The 6,000-nt window shown below is 38.2% G+C and overlaps 1 protein-coding gene across 1 annotated transcript in view; it reads left to right on the top strand.

Moving 5' to 3' along the window:
• The first annotated feature begins 1,208 nt into the window (after window positions 1-1,208).
• LOC146003883 (thrombospondin type-1 domain-containing protein 7B-like) overlaps window positions 1,209-6,000 on the top strand; it is a 559,677-nt gene continuing 554,885 nt past the window's right edge. Inside the window, exon 1 of the mRNA XM_083142348.1 lies at window positions 1,209-1,248. The gene's annotated coding sequence lies outside the window, so the exon portion shown is untranslated. The remainder of the gene's footprint in view (window positions 1,249-6,000) is intronic.

Below are 6,000 nucleotides of genomic sequence, written 5' to 3'. Positions count from 1 at the left end.
TCTTCCTTATTTTTCCCCCTTTCTTCTTTACATCCTTCTCTCTCCTTTCTTTATTTCTCCCCTTTCGAGTTTCTTTATTTCTCTCATTTCTCTCTTCTTTATTCCCTTTCTTGCTTCTATTTGTCTTCTTTCAGTCTTCTTTATTTCTCCCCTTCTCACTTCTTTGTTTCGTTCATTCTCTCTTTCTTATTTTTTCCCTTTCTTCTTTATATCCTCCTCTCTCCCTTCTTTATTTCTCTCATTTCTCTCTTCTTTATTCCCTTTCTCGCTTCTTTTTCTCTTCTTTCAGTCTTCTTTATTTCTCCCCTTCTCACTTTTTTGTTTCTCTCCTTTTTCTCTTCCTTATTTCTCCCCTTTCATTTTCTTATTTCTCCCCTTTACTTCTTTATATCCCTCCTTTCTCCCTTCTTTATTTCTCTACTTTTGCTATTCTTTATTTCTCCCCTTCTCTCTTCTTTGTTTCTTTCATTTCTCTCTTCCTTATTTCTCCCCTTTCTCTCTTCTTTATATCCCTCCTTTCTCCCTTCTTTATTTTTATTTTCTCCATTCTTTCTCTGTCTTTCTTTTTCTATTTCTCTCTCCCTGTCTATGTCTTCTTTATTTTCCTTTGTATTCTCTTAACTTTATCGCTTCTATCATATTTCTTCTTTACTCTTTCCTTAAAAACGTTTTCTCATATGGTGACCCGTGAACTTATCAAAACCGCCCATTTGTCGATACCCTTCTCCCATGACTGGTTAGCAAGTCATCTCAAAATAACTTCACTGTAACACTGAACAATATTGGAAAAAACCCTGAATATAGAGCATTTCTTGGCGCACGTTACGTAAACTAGTAAATTCTGAAATGGAAAAGGTTCACGGAGATAAAGAATACCAATCGCTTCGAAGCCATTAGCGGTTAAAATATGAACACATGGACGTAAAATACATATTTACGGCAATTTTGAGTTATTGTGGGGGAGAACTTAGTAATCTACAACTTTTTCTGTTTCAGCACATCTTTCTTGAACAAGACGTGTCCAATTTTCCCCAAAACATATTTTAAATATTACAACTTTGTTGAAAAGTAAATCGTTCCCAGGGTGTTAAAAGTTATATAAAGACTAAACAGGCAGTGATTAGACGAATTTTTGTTTATTAGAATTTCTCAACATGTATTAGAGACTGTGTATGTTTATGTGTAGTAACGAACTTTTCTCTCTTTACAGATAGGAGTATAGAGGGGGCAAGAACACCACTGTAATCGGTAAGTAACTGTATTGTTTTTCTTGCTTTCAATTCATATTTTTGTTAAGAAAGTATTTGCTCATTTTTTTCAGTTTTTGCTATTCCTGAGACTGAAATTGATTATATAAAAAGTCTCAAAACGTTACATAGTATATATCCCTCTGCCCACAAAAATATGTTGGTACCATTGCGTGAAGTCATGTCTGATTCGCTGGTTGGGAGCTTCGAAGAGGAAACGAGCATGCTTTATCTTGATTAACAACGTATATGGTGAGTGTGGTGATATGATGGGGAATTTGTGTAGATTGGGTTTCCTGTAAATTCTATTAGTTTTATTTAGCCATTAATTTGTTCTAGATTAGATTCCGTTGCTTATTCGAAATTTCTATTATTATATTTGTATAGGTATAGAGGAACCCTTTCTTTGAATTCTCGGTCGTAAGGCCAAACTCACCATTCACGTTGTACCAACTTATTTTTGTGAGCAGAGGGTTGGTTATAAATATAAAATGATAAATTTAAATATGTAATTTTTAAAAGGAAATTGTGGAAAGTGTAACATTCGCGACTTTCTGCTAGAGATATCGGTTACTTCCCTGAACTATCCAGCCTAATAAACGCCTATTTGGAGGGTGGGCTGGAAAGGAATAAGCTATCTCCCTCCTTCATTCTCCCCCAAGATAAGATAACAAACCAATCAGTCAACTTTCGTTGTAAGCTGCAAATTCGCAACAATCGGCTTAATATCGAAATCTTTGTCGTAAATATACCGGGTGTCCGAGAAGTCTTTGTATGAAAACAAAAATTAACTGTATCCGTTATATGCAACATAGACATGAAAAAATGGTACCAAAATGTTCGGAAACTATTCAAGTTTTATTGGCAATAGGAAAGAAATCAATAAATCTCCACGTGAGCACCCTTGGTAGCACGGAGTACATCTAGTCGAAATTCAACTTTTCGCCATGCATTAGCCAACATCAAAGGAGGGATTGATGTGATGACTTGGGTTATCCGTTGTTTCAGAGTTGCAAGATCGGATGCAGGAGTTCTGTAGACATTGTCTTTCACATAACTCCATAGAAAAAATCTAAAGGGGTTATGTCTGGAGATCGTTCAGGCCACGCCGTCGGTCCATCTCGACCAATCCATTTTCCAGGAAATGTCTGTTCAAGGTAGGAACGAACCTCCAGACTCCAATGTGGCGGTGCACCGTCTTGTTGAAAGATAACATCTGGGTGGTATTCTAGCAATTGAGGAACAGCAAACAATTGCAACATGTCGAGATACACTCCAGATGTTACGGTGTCCTCACAGAAAAAGAATGGTTCGATTATTCTGTCATGCAGCAGCGCGCACCAAACGTTCACCTTCGGGTTGCCCATGGTCGACTTCCTCACCTCATGAGGGGGCTCTTTACCCCAGATACGCACGATGTTTGAAACTGTCTCTGCACTGTTTTTTGTGACCTGCTCTCGTGAAACCACAGGACACACTCAGCCTTTTCCTGATTTGTGTACATTTCCGGTTTGCTGGACGCTGGCACTGCTACACTACTGCAACGGTACAGAAATCTGAAACAAAAAAAACTTTAATAGTTTCCGAACATTTTGGTACTATTTTTTCATGTCTATGTTGCATATAGCGGATACAGTTAATTTTTGTTTTCATACAAAGACTTCTCGGACACCCGATATAATTTTCTTATGTAAATTCAGGTCATAAATTCATTGTGATCATTGGCTGTTGATTAGTTCAGGTTCCTTTTATGGACGGATATGGAATGAAATGGCCTATAAAATTGCTTTGGATATTATATGTAAGTTTCAACTTTCATTAATAAATTAGAAGATCAAGGCAAGTAATATCTGATGACCTAGCCTTGTTTGCCACACACTTGTACAATGTGGTTAGGTTGTTACCTGATCCTAAGATCCATAGCCGTACATGAATTTAATTAGCATGCCTTACTGCACATTCAAAATTAAATATTTTTAAATGCATGCATATATACATACATACTACGTATGTATACATGTGGTGACGTCACCCAGTCTTCGTTTATTCCTGCGAAAACACAAAATTGCCTTTAGTTTTTGATTTACCCTCGTATGTGTGTGTTTGTGTGTAAATTGTTGCAGAACAATTGTTACTCAAATTGCGTTATACTATCTGTAATGGAGTTACATAGGATACGAAAATTGCCGATATGCATGTTACTTGTACATTTTCGTCTTGTGCGCCCTCATTATTAGAAATGGGGTTCCTCAATGTTCTTCATATCTTTGAACGTCAGCATATAGTATTGGCAGAAGGGACACGAGTGAGTACGTTAGCTTATTTGAAAAGTATAGTACGTAATTTTATGTGTGAACGTGCTCTAATATTGTAAAAAAAACTCAAAATATATTTGTCTATGTACGTTATGTATTTTCTTAATTATGAACCTGGTACTCCGCTTCAAAATAGTTAGTTAGATGTTTCGTATAAACGAATTCAATAGCAACACCAAATTGGAGAAAACAATATTTACTTCTTTATTCATTTTTACATTTTTAAAAATAATTGTTTTCCGTCATTCCCCGCAAATTTCTACCTAGCCTCTGTAATAATAAATTCTGGCGTCCATACATATTTTCCAAAACAAAGATATATACTTCCTTTTAAATTCCATAGCATCGTCTGTTTCAACAAACATGGGAAATACGACAGTGTTTCATCTCTAAATATTTCATTAAATCAGCCACGAAGTAGCTATTTTCGTATTGCGTACTACAGCTCTTTTCAGTTCTTACGGCGGGCGCTCTAGAAGCTGGCAGGGGTAGATGGGAGTGGGGAAGCGACCAATCCAGCACGATAAGAAACGTAGCGGCCAGTAGAACGAGTTTCACGTAGTACATTTTTCGGCCGCGTCGTGTCTCTCGGCGCCACTGCTGTTGTCTGATTGGTTTGTTGCGTAATCCCCGCTCCCCCACTTCCCCTGCCAGCTTCTACAGCGCCCGCCGTAAGAACTGAAAAGAGCTATAAGTTGTATGGATGGAATCTGGTTCTGTGGAATGAATTGAATCACCTTCGTTATTGTTGATCCCGAGGATAAAGTAGTAGGAAAAAAAGTCGGATTTCGCCTCTGGAAACGGACTTTGATAGAGACGTAAAAAAAGGACATTTTTACACTTAACAAATGTGATTTTTAAAAAAAACATTCTCGTTGATTTGAGACATTTTCAAGGGGGCTCGTAAGGGGGCACCTGAAATTTGTGAAGAACACACACTATCAGATTTAGGCACTGGCAACACTGGCTTAATTTCCACTTAAGTACTCGAGCAAGGTAACATCTTCCACAAGATCCCAGCGAAGGCGCTCGGTTCATTAGATTATTCCTTTGTTTGTTTGTTCTCCAAGGCGGTTAAAATGGATTAATCCCTTTGGTCGTCCTGCACCGGGTGTTTCAAATTGCGGACAGGGGGCGTTCTTCCATTATCGCTCCATAGATGGCAGCAGCGTGTCAGGACTGACAAATGTCGCACTTGATGGAATTTTAGCGTGCTTAATATTAGACAATTACTACGTAAAGAGAAAAAATAAGTTATGTTAAGACACTTAGCCACATCTTCCTTATTTTCTTCCCTTTTTAAAAAACACTGTAATATTATTATAATACTCGCTACTGAAATAACGTTTCACAAGTAGTTAATGAAAATGTCTAACAGCAGATCGCATAAGTATTATTTCTCGTTGCTAAGTAAAGTGTCAAGTTGAACGTGAAGTAGTCTTTTTTTATTACACACAATAGTATCAATAAAAAATTATCAAACGAATAGTTTCGTTGAACAAAGAACACGTGGCTGTTTATCAAAGGCCAAACAAAGAATGTTCTTGTATAGCACGGTAGAATGTACAGAAGACAGCATCACAATATGTGCTACGTATATATAGCTATAGCTACGATTGGGTGCCAAAACTGAGGGGAGGGATGGAACTTTTTGCTTTATCTTGTTAGACAAGGCTTAGCAACCACTTTGCGGGGGCAATAGTAGCGAAAAGAGGAAGTCGCAGATGCACCCTCACGCCACCCTATTCACAGCCGCTGTATATACGTGCGTGTATGGGGACACAGATTGAGGTCAATTTTTGGTACTCTTGGATACACACGGATTGGATCTACACACTAGATGTTCAAAGTCCTACCTGAAGTTGTTTGAACACAGGGGTATAGAAGAGCCCCCAGAAATGAAATTGTAAATATGTCACCGTTTTCATAGTTGTCTAAATTTCGTATATATCAGAATAAGAAGATATACTCCATTGTATTATAGTTTGGTTATCCCATGTATATCTCTAGATCTCTAGATTAATAGCTATGATGACAATAGCTGCAATAGAGTAAAGAACTAACTCTCTAACATTCTTAAGCCCGAAGGTTTATGACTGCAGCAACACAAGTCTTCCATCTGACCCTATCCTGGGCAAGATCAATCCAATCTTTTCCATCCTTACCGATTTCCTTTAGATCAATAACAACGTTATCCCTCCATCTTCGTCTTGGCCTTCCTACAGGTCTCTTACCATCAGGTTTCCCAACAAGAATCCTGCAAAATAATCTTTCCTCTCCCATTCGTGCCACATGGCCTGCCCCACCCAGGCGTCCCTGATGGCGCAGTGGTAGCGTCGTCGCTTTGTAATCAAGGGTTCCTGGGTTCGATACCCAGTGGTCGCACAAGTCGTTCGGATCCAACTTTAAACTGTGGTCAAGTCACGATTAGCCTTACT

Source organism: Lepisma saccharinum, chromosome 21 (genome assembly GCF_977018435.1).
Source record: "Lepisma saccharinum chromosome 21, izLepSacc3.1, whole genome shotgun sequence".
In the NCBI taxonomy this organism is placed as follows: domain Eukaryota; kingdom Metazoa; phylum Arthropoda; class Insecta; order Zygentoma; family Lepismatidae; genus Lepisma; species Lepisma saccharinum.
Note: the sequence above shows the minus strand (reverse complement) of the source record. Positions and strands in the feature narration are given on the sequence as shown.